The sequence below is a fragment of the Canis lupus genome, chromosome 33 (genome assembly GCF_003254725.2).
Source record: "Canis lupus dingo isolate Sandy chromosome 33, ASM325472v2, whole genome shotgun sequence".
In the NCBI taxonomy this organism is placed as follows: Eukaryota; Metazoa; Chordata; class Mammalia; order Carnivora; family Canidae; genus Canis; species Canis lupus.
The window spans coordinates 11731596-11746713 of record NC_064275.1 but is presented as its reverse complement, the minus strand read 5'-3'; the positions used below and the strand labels follow the sequence as shown (position 1 = coordinate 11746713).

The window sequence follows — 15118 nt, the reverse complement described above, 5'->3', positions numbered from 1 at the left end:
ATTACTAAGATATCAATATTTATAGTGATCATAGCTGCATGAATAATGATCAGATTATCATACAAGTGATGAGTGAACATCCTCAACTTGATCTTAGAGGAAAAGCTATCAGTTTGATTCTATAATTTCAAAAGTAATTAATTTTCAATATAATTACATGTCTGATCAAATACCTAAGGACTTAAAATTATATTATCAACATCTTTTCTCTTCTTTTTTTTTAAGATTTTATTTATTTATTTATTTATTTATTTATTTGGCAGAGAGAAAGAGAGCACAAGCAGGTGGAGTGGCAGGCAGAGAGGGAGAAAGAGAAGCAGAGGCTCCTTATCAAGCAGAGAGCCCCTTGTGGGGCTTAATCCCAGGACCCCACGATCATGACCCAAGCTGAAGGCAGATGCCCAACTGAGTGAGCTACCTAAGTACCCCTCAACAACTTTTATTTTCAAGCAGTGAATACTAGATCTCCTTAATCATCATAAACGGTACTAAAGTTACAGAAATTATGAGAGGCAAGAACATAAGCTAGTTTTCGGCCACCTTTCAGAAGTTTTTTGGAACTTTTTAAGACTCTTAATAATAATAAGGAAGATAAAATATATCTGAGAATATTTTCAAAAACCAATCTAAACTATGTGTATTAGTGATACACCATAAAAGAAGAAACACTGGTTTATAAATATGTGTTTTCTCATGATCTGTTTTCTATTGATTTCAAGTATTTCTGCAAAAAGGTCTATAATACATAATGCCTGGAGTTTCAAACGACTTCTAAAGTATTATAAATGTATATAATTCACATGTATATCATTGCTATATGCAAGCAGTAAATTTATAGCTAAAACTTCGTAACTCAGGTGTATTGCTGTTTGGTTTTGGTTTGGGTTTTTCAAATGGAAAGGGAGATAAAATGGAGACTAATTGAGGGAACTAAGATTTTCTATGAAAAGATATGTAGACATGAAAAAAATAGACATTTCTAGTGTTTGTATTTAAATTACTGAGTTTATTAGATAAAGGTTTTTTCAGATAAAATGAGATGTACAAGTATATCTCAAATGTCTGCCTAGCTTTGAAATTTCACTTAGTTGTTTTAATAGAGAAATTGTTAAGGACATAAGTCTGTATATTTCTAGTGGCTCCATTTTTTATTTTTGTTGCTTCTTTTCCTACAAAACATTTTCATTATTTAAAGAGCTTTACAATATAGGGGGGCAACACAAAAGAGAAAGGTGCAGAGAGTAAGGAATAGAATGAGAAACTGTCACAGGTATTAAATGAAATCATGGATAATTTGCTATTTAATATTAACGGACATCACTTATTTAAATTGCACAAAACCCAGTGGTAGATGTTAAAGATGTCAAACACAATGTCCCAGTTGTCAAAGAGTTATTCAAGAAGTATCATTATCATTGTGGGTTGGTCATTGTCTAAATGCAAGGCACAACATTAGACTTTGAAGATCTAGGTCTAAAAGGCACTAGACCACTCCCTAGAAGCTTAAAGCTGAAGAGGAAAACAAAACAAAACAAAACAAAACACAGGTAAATAAGTATAAAACAATGAAAGTGACAGGGGCAGAAGTTAGCAGTGTGATATTCTGGTGGCAGAGTCACATCAGAATGTGGGTGCTGTGGCGTGAAGGGAGTACAAGGTCCAGTGAATGCCTCCTCACAGATTGACAGTTGGGCTGAATGTTGAAAGATGGAGTCAATCAGCCAATAATGGTCACAGGAGCATCCAAGCACAGAGAATAGTTGGTGCAAAGGTACCAAGCTTAGAGGAAGCGTGATTTAGTTCAGAACCAGCAAATTTATACATGTGGCTGAGCTTGAATGAGAGGCAGAAACAGCAGCAGATGAGATCTACACATCCATGTATTTATTCATTCATTTAAGAAATGTATATTGAGAAGTGACTGTAGACCAATACTCTTGCTAATGCTGAGGATATTGTGGTGAACCATAGAATCCCTGACTTTATGAAATTTAAAACACATCGCGTCAAATAAAATTTAGATAAATGATTATAGAAATCAATAATTGTTTAGAATTATGATAAATGCAACAAAGGAAAAGCACAAAGTATTTTAAAGGCATCTAATTAAGAGAGGTGGCTCAAGTGGTATGGAACTATTGAAAGAAGTAATTGATTTAGAAAGAGCAGGAGTTAGCTAAGAGAAGAGGAAATAAGTGAGGAAGGATTGAGCATCCCATGCAATCTTATAAATTATATTAAGCTTTGCCATAATTCTAAGAGCACATTGGAAGTCACAGAGGATTTTTAACTAGAGACATGACATGATATAATTTGTAACGTCAGAAAGATCTCTTGGTCACAGTGTGGTGAATAGATTGTAGTTGAGCCAAAGTAGATTGGGCAATATTTAGAAGGCTATGTCACTAAGTAAAATCTTATGCTAGGGAAGTGGCCATAGAATTGGAAATAAGTAAGAGATTTTTAAAAATATTTTGGAAGTTGTATCAGCAATTCTCAATGGTCAATTGAAACTGAATAGTGAGAGAGAAAGAGAGAAGTTTTTAGTGTTAATTTCCAGGTTTGACTCCAGTGAACAAGTCATTCATCCTTTGCTGAAATGTGGAATACTAGAAATAGAGAGGACTTGGAGGAAAAGCAGTGATTTTATGTTGGATGTATTAAGTTGAATTGTGTTTAAGATATTCAGGTAGGAATGTTGAGTAGGCTGCTTGGATAGGTGAGTAGGGAACTCAAAGAAGATTGGATCCTGAAGATTGAGAGTCATTAAAGGATAAATGACAGTAAGGTTATAAAAAGGAATGGATTAGGAGTGCCTGGGTGGCTCAGTTGGTTAAGTGTCTGCCTTTAGCTCTGGTCATACATCATCTCAGGGTCCTGGAATCCAGCCCCACATCAGGCTTACTGCTCACCAAGGAGTCTGCTTCTCCCTCTCCCTCTGCCCCACCTACCACCACTACCCCACCTTTTCTTTCTCTCTCTCTCTCAAATAAATAAATAATTTTTTTAAAAGGAGGGGGAAGGGCTGAATCACCTGGGGGGGAAATATTGGATGAAAAGAGAAGAGGGCCTTGCAAAGAATCTTGAGCATCTTCCAGTCCTCAAGTAAGAAAAGATGAGTTGGGAGATGAAATAGACAAGGAACAACTAGTGAGGTATAGGGAAATTCACGGTAAAGTGTTGTCACGGAGGTGAGAGTCAGATAATATTTCAGAAAGGGTGCAGTGATCCAATGAATCTGATGAGAATGGAAATAAAATCAGAACTGAAAAGCATCTGCTAGATTTGGTAACATGGCAATTATATCTTGTCAAGGGCTGTTTCAGTTGTATCTTAGATATGGAAATCGATTTGGAACAAAGATGTATGAGTGAGAGATGAGAAAGTAAAGACGAAGCAAAAGGAAAATATTTTGAGAAGTTTGATCTGCAAAAGAAGAACAGTGGTACAGCAGTAAGTAGAGGGAATATGGAGTCAAGAAAGATTTGTGGAGAGAAGCAGAGTTCAGGTCATAATGCACTTTGCATGACATGCTAAAAATCATCAACTTTTTAAAAAATATTTTATTTATTTATTCATAGACACAGAGAGAGAGAGGCAGAGACACAGGCAGAGGGAGAAGCAGGCTCCACACAGGGAGCCCAACGTAGGACTCGATCCCAGGTCTCCAGGATCACACACACCCCAGGCTACAGGCGGCACCAAACCGCTGCACTACCAGGGCTGCCCCAAATCATCAACTTTTATCTTGAAATAGAGAGGTAAAAGTGATGGAGACATCAAGCATGTCTCTAAGGTTTCTTGGCTTGCAAAACTAGCTGGACATGTGTACTATTCACTGAAAAAGGGAATAAAGAAGAAAAATAGATTTGGAAAGTATGTGCTCTCACTGAGTTTAAAGTGTCTATGGGACTTCTGAGTGGTGTTGTCCAGTAGCTGATATATTTATATGCTTCCCAAGAGAATTGTCTGGGTGATGTAGTTGGAGAGAGAAAAAAAAAGGCAAATAAATACTGTGTGCAACACTGAGTTGCACGGAGGCTAAGCCTGTAAGGGATTCAAAGGAAAAACCTGTCATTAACCAGAAATGTAAAGCCACTTTCACTAAAGAAGTGGGATTTCAGTCAGTTTTGTAGGGTTGGTAAAATCCGTATGAAGGGAGCTAAAAAAGTGAGAAGAGTTGAGACTATTACAAAAAGTCATAACGACAAGCATAAAGGCATGGAGGAAGAAGTATGCATGGCCGATAAGAAAGAAAGGTCAGGTCAAAATGATTTTTTCCTGAGTCAATTTGAGTTGAAGTCTACTATCAATTTATCAATAAAAACATATAAAGACAGACACACATACACACTAAATTAGGGTTAAAGAATGAAAAATTTATAGGGAGGGGGATGAATGAGACATCTGGGTAGTGTCACATTTTTACCCTGTAATTGCTATAAATGAAGTGAGAAAAAGTGATTTCTGATGAAATTCCTTTCTCTTCTGTCATGATTAACAGCTTTGAAAATGCCTTCATATCTGTTACTTCATTTTGTCCTCTTGTCAACATAGATGTTTAAAGATGCTTAGTGATTGCCTAAGGCTATGAGCTAGTGACTGACCAACTGCTAAGCTCTTCTTTCATCACAAAACCTGTTCACCATATAACTGTGTTGTGGCCTTGTAGGTCTTCCAAATAGTGTAAACATGGAGTTTGTCTAATGACCATTTGCTCATTTAGTTGGGATTTTTTCCTTTATTTTTCTAAAACTAAATGTTTCAATATTAATGGAGATAAAGGTACATGTTTTTCAAAGATAAGTCCTTAGAAACTTGTGTGAAGGAATCCGTGATGATTGTAATATCAAGTAATCTCATTATTGTCTTAAATAAGAGTCATCTCCTTGAAGAGGTAAAGCTATTTTTAAATGTTTCCCAGCACTATGGAGATGTAAAAATCTAAGTGACTACAGATGATAGCCTGTGCTGAGATATACCTGTTGGTAGATTTCTATGGAAATAGAGCAACTTAGCATTTTTTTAAAAATGGACTTATAGAGATATGTGGAAATAATAAAATGATGAGAGGATTCTTAATATAGGTGTGTTTTTCCCCTTGGAAAAAGAGAAGCTCTCTTAACTCTTCAATGAAGAGTAATAATGGCAATGACCCTTTAAAAATAAATCCTCCAATCTGTCAGATAAAAATTATATCTCAGCTTAAGAATTATTCCAAATGTTTACATCATAAATGCTAATTCATTACAGATATTTTTGCAGTCAGAATGTGTTTGATGACTCATAACTTTTAATCAATTTTCATATAGCATTCTTTAGGAATTTTTTTGGATGATTTGTTAACTCCAATTAATAAGAACTTTTATTCTTATGTTCTTTGCATTAATAGGACCCTTAAGAGAGTCATAAAATGGCATGAATTCCTAACAAACACCTGTCAAAAGTTCAGAAATCACAGAATTAAAGCTAGTGACTCACCAAAGTAGTAATTAGTAAATGTTTATTGTGCACACACCAAAAAGACAGTTTGCAAATTGGGAGCACTCAAATCAAAACACGGAATGAGGCTCAGAGATATATTTTATAAAGTGGCTTATATACTGAGAACAAAGTAACTGGTTATAAAATTAGAATTTTCTTAACTGGTAGGGAATTGGTCAATGGTTATCTCTGATCAACCTTGGGAAACAGTTTAAGTTTTGCTTATGATTTTCAGAGGCATAAACAAAAAGTGACCCAGGTCAAATTAGTCTTGCAAAATAAGCTAAATTAATCTTTGTTTGAATGACTAAACTGATTTTGTCTGCTCAGGGGATTTTGAAGGCTGGTCCCTGTTTGTTTTTCATTTTAATATATATATCACTTATTTATTAATCACATTCAACATTTAACCAGGGCTGTTCTTACAGAAGATAGGGCAAAAAAATGCTGTATGTAAATATATATTCATAGAGGACAGTAATAAACTCCAAGAGCCAATTTTTAGGGAATAAAAACTACAGAAAGGTGACCTGAGAGACACTGGAGTGGAACTCTGGGTTCCTTAGCTGATTGTCCGTATAATGTAATGGATAAGAGAGACAGCTTCCAGTTCTAAGATGCTGCTTAAAACCTATATAGTGTATAGACATGAGAATCTTCCAGCCAAGAGAGAATAACAGGGTCTAGGTTTCCTGTCCTACCTGAAACAACCATTAAAACCAAACAAAGTATATGGAAAAAAAATAGTTTTTATGACACAGGGCATCAGGCAAAACAAGGTACATGGGGAACAAATGAGCTTTACTACTGCCCTGTATAGGTAATAAGATGACAAAGGAGATAAAATTAAATCATAAAGAATATTCAATCATGCCAAAAAGAGAAAAAGAAGGAAAAGGAACAAAGTTCAGATGAGACAAATAGGAAAAAAAAAAAAAAAAACCAAGGTCATAGACTTAAACCTAACCATATTAATAATTACATTAAGTATAAATGGTCTAAACACTCCAAGTAACCACAGACATTGTCAGATCAGTCAAAAAAAGGCAAGACTCAATTATATAACACCTACCACATGATCTAGCCATTCCACTTCTAGGTATTTTCCAAAGGAAGTAAAACCATATGTCTACACAAAGACTTGTATAAAAAAATGTTTATACCAGCTTTATTTGTAACAACCCCAAGCTAGAAACAACACAAATGTCCAATAACAGATGAGTGGATACACAAATTATGGTGTATCTCTACAATGGAATGCTACACTGCAATAAAAAAATAAACTATTGATATATAGAATAACAGGAATTAATTTCAAAATATCTTTAGTGATATCTTGAGTGAAAGAAGCCAAACAATATAAAAAAAATAATACATACTATATGATTCCATTTGAAAGAAATTCTAGGAAATGCATACTAATATAGTGACGGAACACAGATTAGTGGTTGCCTGGGGATATGTCAAGGATTGGTGGTCGCAGGGGAATGAAGGAGGGAGGGATTACAAAGGAGCATTAAGGGGATTCTTGGGGTGATATGTTCAGTACATTGATTACACAAGTAGTTTCAGAGACATATATACATTTCAAAACATATTAGATCATATACTTTGGATACATACAGTTTATGTATGTCATTTTACCTTAATGAAGCTGTTTTAAAAATCTATATGACCTTGGACAAGTTGCTAAAACTGGACTTAACTATAAAGAGTCAACTTTATAAGGTTACTGCATGGATTAAATGGGATACTTGTGCGTCAGAAGTTTTACACATTACCTGGCACATGAGAAAACCTCAGTGAGAGTCTCCAGGGTCCTTTGCAGAGTACCAGATGGTTTACATTCTATTTCCTCTACCCCCCATTGACAGTGAATAGCACAAATGTACATGACCATGAACTTTTATCATGCCCCATAAGACAAGTCATCATGATAGCACTTTTGTGAGTTTGTTGGCAAGAAATTAATCTTCTAGCATTGCTGGGCTGTCTAATGCTTGATTGCAGTAAATGAACTCTTGTATGCTATCTCTGCCCTGAAATCTGTCTGTGGGCACCAAACTGCTATTATGCCAAGATTTCTGTTGGACAAAGTGACAGAAGCAGAATGGGGTGGGTGATAGCCAAAACTGGAGTAATTCTGATAGCTATTTGATCCTCCAAAACTGAAGTGTCAAAATTAATCTAAGACCCCAAGTTCATAGCTATTTTTACATAGGTGGAGCAGATTTTGATGATATAAAAAGATGTGGCATTGAAACAGACTATTGTGGGCCGAATTATCCTCCTCCCCCGCACCCCCCGCAAATTCATATGTTGACATTCCAACCCCAATACCTCAGAAGCAACCATGTTTGAATATAGGGTCTTTAAAGAGATAATTTTCTTAAAATGAGATCACTAAAGTGAGCCCTAATCCAGTATGACTGGTGTCCTTTTAAGAGGAGATTAGGACATAGACACACACAGAGGGAAGATGAAGTGAAGGCACAGGAGAAGATGGTCATCTGTAAACCGAGGAGAGAGGACTGAGACAAAATTAACCCTCCAACACCTTAATCATGGACTTCTAGCCTCCTGGACTGGAGAAAATACATATCTGTAGTTTAAACCATCCAATCTGTGATTACAACAGTCCCAGCAAACTAATACACAGGCCATTTTTATTGCTCTTAAAAATCCAACATTTTCTTCTTTCTATTAGTACCCACCATCTTCCCTCAAGCCTAGTGAATTATTTTGCTTGAGAATACTCACTGCATCTCTGTTTTTATGTAGGTATACAAACTGCCCTGAAAATTCCTCCATCTACTGTATATATCTCTGTATTTGTGATTTTTCCTTTGTTAATGCCTTTCTGATTTTGCCTGCTGCTAATTGTTTTTCTTGGAAGTGTCATTTCTTCTTTGGCTTCGTACCACACTCCTATTACAAGCACAGAGTTTTCAGGAATCTCCCTCCTCTTTTCCAACAAGTGATCATTCTGGCTTACAAACGGAAATATTTTCCTCTGACTCATTCAACCTAAGGATGTTAAATTTGTGCAGTAGTTATTTACAAGTCATCCTTGCAAAGCATCAAGCAAATTGAAAGATGACATATATGAGATGCCATTTTTTTTTTGAAAACTGGGAATTTTACCTTTCCCTTAAGTAAACTAAATAATTCAAAGCTATACTTTGGTATCACCTTTGGTTAAATATGTATTGGCACCAAAACTAAATATTTGAAGTGACAATTGAGAATAGTTGAAGTGGTGGCATCTTCTTTGACTACCTCCTAAAGCCTTCTCATATAGTGATAACTTTGAGGAGGCTCTGAAAGAAGAAAGGAAAGAGAAGTGAAGGTTTTAGAGGAGAAGGAAAGAAGCAAGGGACTGAACTTAGTAGTAAAAATTGTTTTCCCCAAAGCTTTTACACTTTTGTTTACACCAAAGTTTTTAATGTTTTTGTCAGCTGCACCTTATTAGTATATGAGGAGCTGGGGCTATTGTTTATGTTCATAATTGTCACCATCCTTTGACATTACAATTACTTTGAGTGACTAGCGCAATGCAAAAATGCAAATTCTTAGGCCCATTTCAGACCCATTGAATCAGAATCTTCAAGAGGATGTGGCTCAAGACTGTGTTTTCACCATCCATAGCATTTTTGGGTCTGGAAACCACTCTTCAGTTCTGTGATGGCAGGGAAGAGGGGATGATGCTAGCACTCCCTAACTATTTAAAGAAAAAGGCAGAAAAGTAGGTAGGGCCCAGGAAAAGTGGCAGCAAATAAAATGGGTAAGTCCCCCGGTGTTCTGTTGATACTATTCTGAACACAGAAAGCCTTGTGAGGTTGGAAACAATTTCTTGTTACAAATAAGAACACTATTTCAGAACATATTGTTAATAGTTCAAAGTTCTCAAAAGATCAATATCTTTATGAACTGAGTTCAATATGTCTACTTATAATTGAGCTTTATGAGATTTATAATGATCCCTGAAAATATATTAGGCTACCATATGGGAGCTGATCTCTTTCTTTTAAATCAAGAATTAAAACACATTAATTGCATAAAGTACTTTAAACAAATAAAAGTGCCAGTTTTCTGGTGTTTTTCCCTCCAAAAAGAGACCTTTTCAGTGTGGACTTTAGAAGCTGCAAAGATATTTTCAGTAAAGAGCACAGGTAGTTAGCCACTAATAATTGCCTCCTCTAAGAATGAGTATCATGTACTAGGCAAGTCATTCAACTTCTGTGATTCTCTGACTCCTGTGTCCACTCTGTAAAAATAAAAAATAAAAAAACCTATTAGGTTTATTGCTTAGTGATTCTTATAATGATTATGATATACCCAGTATCATACAATTTAAGAAGTTTCTTTAAACCATTACCTACCTTGCTCTTCAGGATCCAAGCCTTAATCTCATGTGTTTCCTGATCCAAATTACTGCCCTGACAAATCTTTAGGACCATACCTTATTTGCCAATTTCTTTACCCACAAAAGAGGGGTGTTGGGTATCATACATACTGAAAGACTACACCAACGTTAATTAACTGCCTGGGTTTCTAAAAGCCTCCTGTTTTTGAAATCCCTATGACTGTATCCCAACAGCCTCTCCATAGAACCTTGTCCATCAATCAATAGTTGACCCATGGTCTGCCAGCTTCATTTACCAATTTTTCTTGGATGCCTGTATTAATCTGGGTTTTTCAGAGAAATAGATCCAATATGATAGGATAGATAGATTTCATTAGATGTATTATAAGGAATTGGCTCACATGATTAGGAAGGTTAGTGAGGCCAAACTCTGCAATGTGGGCCAGCAGGCTGGAGACCTAGGAGAGTAGATGATGTAGTTTCCCTCTGAACGCAGTCTGCTGGAAAATTCACTTTTATTCAGGAAGGCCAGTCTTTTTGTTCTCTTTACACCTTCAAGTTTTATGAAGGGCCATCTGCTTACTCACAGCTCACCAATTTAAATGTTAATCCCCTCCAAAAACATCCTTCAAGCTAATATATAAAATTAACTATCACAATGCCCCATGCCCCCTGTCACTATTGTCTGGTCACTTGACTGAATTTCATCCTCCAAACATACACTGAGTTTATTCTCACTCCCAGTATCTGTCTTTTACTAAAAAAAGGTTAGTAACAGCTCCTAACTACACCTGGTCTATCCATTTAGCTCCCGGGAACCTAATTAAGCCAAACTATGTAGCAACTGAAATGTGGTAAAGTGATCAGTTTCTTTTTAATGAATGAATGGCATAAAGAAGTATCACAAAAGATGAAGTCCATGTCTCACATATTCATATCATTTTACAGTTTTTTGAAAACTTTTAACTATATAAGTCAAGAAGACTTATATACCCCCATATAAAAACTCATTTTTTATTCTTAAAAAAAACAGTATGACTTTCCAATTCTGATTTAGCAAAATAATAAGAGCCCAATCTCTCCAGAAACACAGAAAATGAAGAAATGGAGTCTGGCCTTGCGATATGAAATAAAAGAATGACAGGGTGTACCCCTGATTCTCAACCAGGAGATATTTTTTTCCCCTGTTCACAATTGGACAATGTCTGGAAACATTCTTGGTTGTCAAAACTGGGGTTAGCACTGGCATCTGGTGGGTTCAGGCTAGGGGTGCTGTGAAACTTTCTAGAATACACAGGGTAGCCCCCCACAGCAGTGAATTACCTCCAGCCCCAAATGTAAATAGTGCATTGGGGAAAGACTGTCATTTGAGTTGGACCTTAAACAATCGGTAGGATCCAAGTGGCATAGATGGAAAAACTTTATTCCAATCTAAGGATATTCCATAAACAAATAGGGAATAACAAATATGGAGGTCATTTAGAGAACCATAGTCAAATTTGTAAGTGGAGAGGAAATGGAAGATAGTAAATTCAGAAAGGTGGGTTATTAGGGTTTAGAGCAGGGCTTCTGAAATTTTAGCGCATTACAATTACCTGGAACTTTACCAAATCACTGGATCCCATTTTCCAGAAATTCTGATTTTGTACAATTAAAATGAGGCCTGAGAATTTGCATTTCCAGAAAATACCCAAGTGATGCTGATGCTACAGATCTGTGAACCAGATTTTTAAGACTCAGTTTTTAGATAGTCAAATATACCTAAAAAAATATTGGGAATTCAATTTCTAGGCAAGAAGAAGGTTATTAATCAAACAATTATTTAGGAAGATAACTCAAATAACAACATAAGATACTTAGAATTAGGGAGAAAAATCAGTCCAGAGAAATAAACCAATTGAAGGTCATGCCAAGAGTCACTGACCCACTTGAATCCCCTGCATCAGTGACGTGTGAAGCTGGAAGACCTGGGGCAATGTGCCTCTCTATGTAATTCTCTCTTGACCTCAGCTGTGTAATTATGGTTTGCCTGGAGTTTAGTCTTAGCCAGTTATGGTTCTTTGTAATGAATCTCCTGGGACAAACCATAAGTTGAGAGTGTTCAGACAAGGTCTCTGCGCTGCACTTAATAAGTGGGATTGAGGTCACAAAGCTAGGTGACAGGGCAAGGAGAGTATCCCTTAGATAACCAAATCACTTAAAAGTGTGTTTCTTTTCAGGTAAAAAAAGAAAGGGGGCGGGGAGTGCAGAGAATATCGCCTCTGATACCATCTCATCCCATTTTCCAAATTTTGCTTACAGGGTTGGGATAAAATCCATGCATCAGAGAGTCTTTGTGTAATAATGCAAAATTTGAAGAGCCTGTCAAACAATCTGTTCTGGAATCACACATGATACCTGTAGCAATCAGAGGGGCTCAGTTTGAACTGATTAGAATGCTTTCTAAACCCAGTTTTCTCTTTCTGGCTGGAAAGTACTACTCGCTTTATCTAAGGTGGTTGGTACCACTAGCCCTAGAAGAAAGAGAGAAAAAAAGTGTTCCTTTTAAGCAATTGATCAGATCTTCTTGAGGCTTAGGAGCTCTTATCAACAGTCTCTGCATACAAGCCAGCTGGAGGCTCTTGCCTCTACTGAAGGTCCCTCCTGCTTAATAGCTTCTAAACACAAGAACAAAACAAAACAAAACAATCAGATAAATGGAACATATATCAAACATATCTGCTCTATCTTCCCCTTCCAAGCTTTTCACCCTCTTTCCAATAAAGGAACTGCCTGCCTCTTAATTAATGTTGAGACTAGCATCTTCTGAGCAGAAATCCTGCCTGTCTTGATCACATCTTTCTTCCCTCGAGAGATCTTATGATCTGTAACCCCTATTTTATGTGTTTTTCCTTCCTTAGCTGGCTGCTTAGCATTTCTCCACATTCCTGCAATATTCACTTTCTTATGCTGCCCAATTTTGTGAATATGTTAACATACGTATTTTCCTAGTAAAATACATATATAATTTAAAGTCCTGGCTTAGGACTTCAAGCAGGGGAAAAATGGAGGAATAAAGGAAGTAATGAGGAAAGAAAGGGAGGGATGGTGGGAGAAAGACAATTAAAATTGTGATATAGCGAAACACCAATGTGTCCAAAAGTCTTCAGTGGCTCTTGAACTTTGGTGTACATAAATGATGCTAGGGCTAATTGTTATGGCTACTAATTGTAGGGCCCCAGCCCTAGAAATTCTGAGATAGTAGGCCTGAACTAGGTGTCTAGGGACTACATTTCTAATATTCTCTCCAGGTGTTTTTGGTGTTGGTAACCTGGAATAACTAGAAAAAATTTTCAAGCTTAGATTGTCCCTAAAAAACACTGTCAGGGTAAACAGCCTGTCTCCTCAAGGACAGCTGAGAGGAGGGAGGGATGATAAACAGCAGCTGCTTAGATTTGAAATGTCTAGGGAATTAAGCACAGGTGGTAGGAGATTTACCAAACTTCTCTTAAGGCTCCATGCACCAAGATGGCCATCTGCTGTAGGTATCCAGGTATCCCTCACCCAGGCAGGCCACTCCCCTGTGTTCAGCTGTTAGACTACTTTCTCAGACCACTCCCCCACTTTCGTGTGCAAAAGCTTTTTGTTATAGATGGAATTTTGTCCCCTCCCCAAATTCATAGATTGAAACCCTAAGCCCTAATGTGCTATATAGGGCCTATAAAGAAATAATAAAGGTTAAGTGAGGTCATAAGAGTGGTTCTTCGTTATGATAGGATTGGTGTCTTTATAAGAAAAGGAAGAGACATCAGAGATCTTTCTCTTTGTGCAGGAGCACAAAGGAAAGGCTGCATGAGGACACAGTGACAAAGCGGTAATCTGCAACCCAAGGAGAAGGGCATCCCCAGACACCAACCCTGCTGCCACCTTCATCTTGGACTTCTCGCTCCCGAACCTAGTCCATGGTATTTGGTAGGCAGCCCAAGCAGGCTAGTATACCTTTCCTCAAAATTCATTTAGGTATTCTTCAGGCAAAGAGACCCTGCTTCCAGCCCCTAAAACCTTAATAATATTTCACTAGTCAGTAAGTGAACTCAGGTCCCAGAAAAGCTGTGAGATATGACTCAAGAATGCTATGAAAATTGGGGCTGGGGATAGGAGGGTACTTGGAGCTACCACAGTCTTTCAGCTATTACATGGGTTGTAACATGAATTTGGTATCCTGGCTTCAAATCTCATTGCCTTTATTGCATTGTTTCTGTAAGAAAATGCATTCCAAAATCCAGATAACTGAATTTCAGCTAACTTTTCTAAGTCTTGGATTGGTTATTTTTCCTGTAGTTCCCAGGAAAGCTCCCAGGAATACCTGGGAGCTCTGGAATAGTTCTGATGAGAACAATCCATTGCTTTTTTCTTCTATATATCTTTATATTTACCCAAACCAGAACTTAGAGTTGTTTTATCTATAACTATTCGATTTTCTCAACAAATAATCCCTGGGTGCCCATGATGTGATATGTGATGTTCCAGATACAGAACAGCAAAAGTGAGCAAGATAAAGTGAAAAGACAAACAGAAACAAGGAGGTATATATCAATCAGGAGTGATAAATGCTACAAAGAGAAAGCAGCGGAAGGAGGATAGGGAAAGGGTCTTAATTTATAGGGGGTGGCCTGAGAAAGCCTCTCCGATAAAAAATACGAAACACTGAAGCAGAGACACAAAGGAAGTGAGATATTCAGCCACATGTGCCTCCGAGCAAAGATCACTTCACACAAAAGGAACAGCCCAGAAAAAAATTTTTAAAAAGCTTATTTAGCAGGACCATGCATGATATTTTTTCATAACAAGGAAGCCTGTGAAGCTGGAGGGGAGTAAGGAAGAGTTGGATAGATCTGAAGTCATGGAAATGGTAAACAGTTCATCATACAAGCTCTTCCAGGCCATTGTAATGTTGTCTTTACTCTGAGTCAAATGAAAAGCCATCGGAGGGAAGAAAGTAACAGAGCCGTGTGACTTGATTTATGTTTTTAAGTGATCAATTTCTTGTCATGAGGAGGAGTCTGCAAGGGTCAAGAAAGGAAGAGTAAACCAGCTAGAAGGCTACTGTGTTATTGGTAGACGACAGTGATTTAGAACAGGATGTGGGGCAGTATAGGGAATTAGTCTGGTACTAGATATATTCAAAATGTAGAAGCAACAATCTTTGCTAATGACTGGATATATTATGTCAGGGAGAGAGGAGGAAAAATATATTGGAAATTTGGTGAATTTGGTAGAATTAGCTAC

General features: G+C 37.0%; 1 protein-coding gene across 8 annotated transcripts in view; it reads left to right on the top strand.

The window, feature by feature from the left end:
- The window catches only part of CBLB (Cbl proto-oncogene B), a 409638-nt gene that overhangs the window by 100341 nt on the left and 294179 nt on the right, over nt 1–15118 (top strand). Inside the window, exon 2 of one of the 8 annotated variants that reach the window (XM_049105232.1) lies at nt 13662–13801. The exons of the other annotated variants lie outside the window; for them this stretch is intronic. The gene's annotated coding sequence lies outside the window, so the exon portion shown is untranslated. The remainder of the gene's footprint in view (nt 1–13661; nt 13802–15118) is intronic. 8 annotated transcript variants of the gene reach the window in all.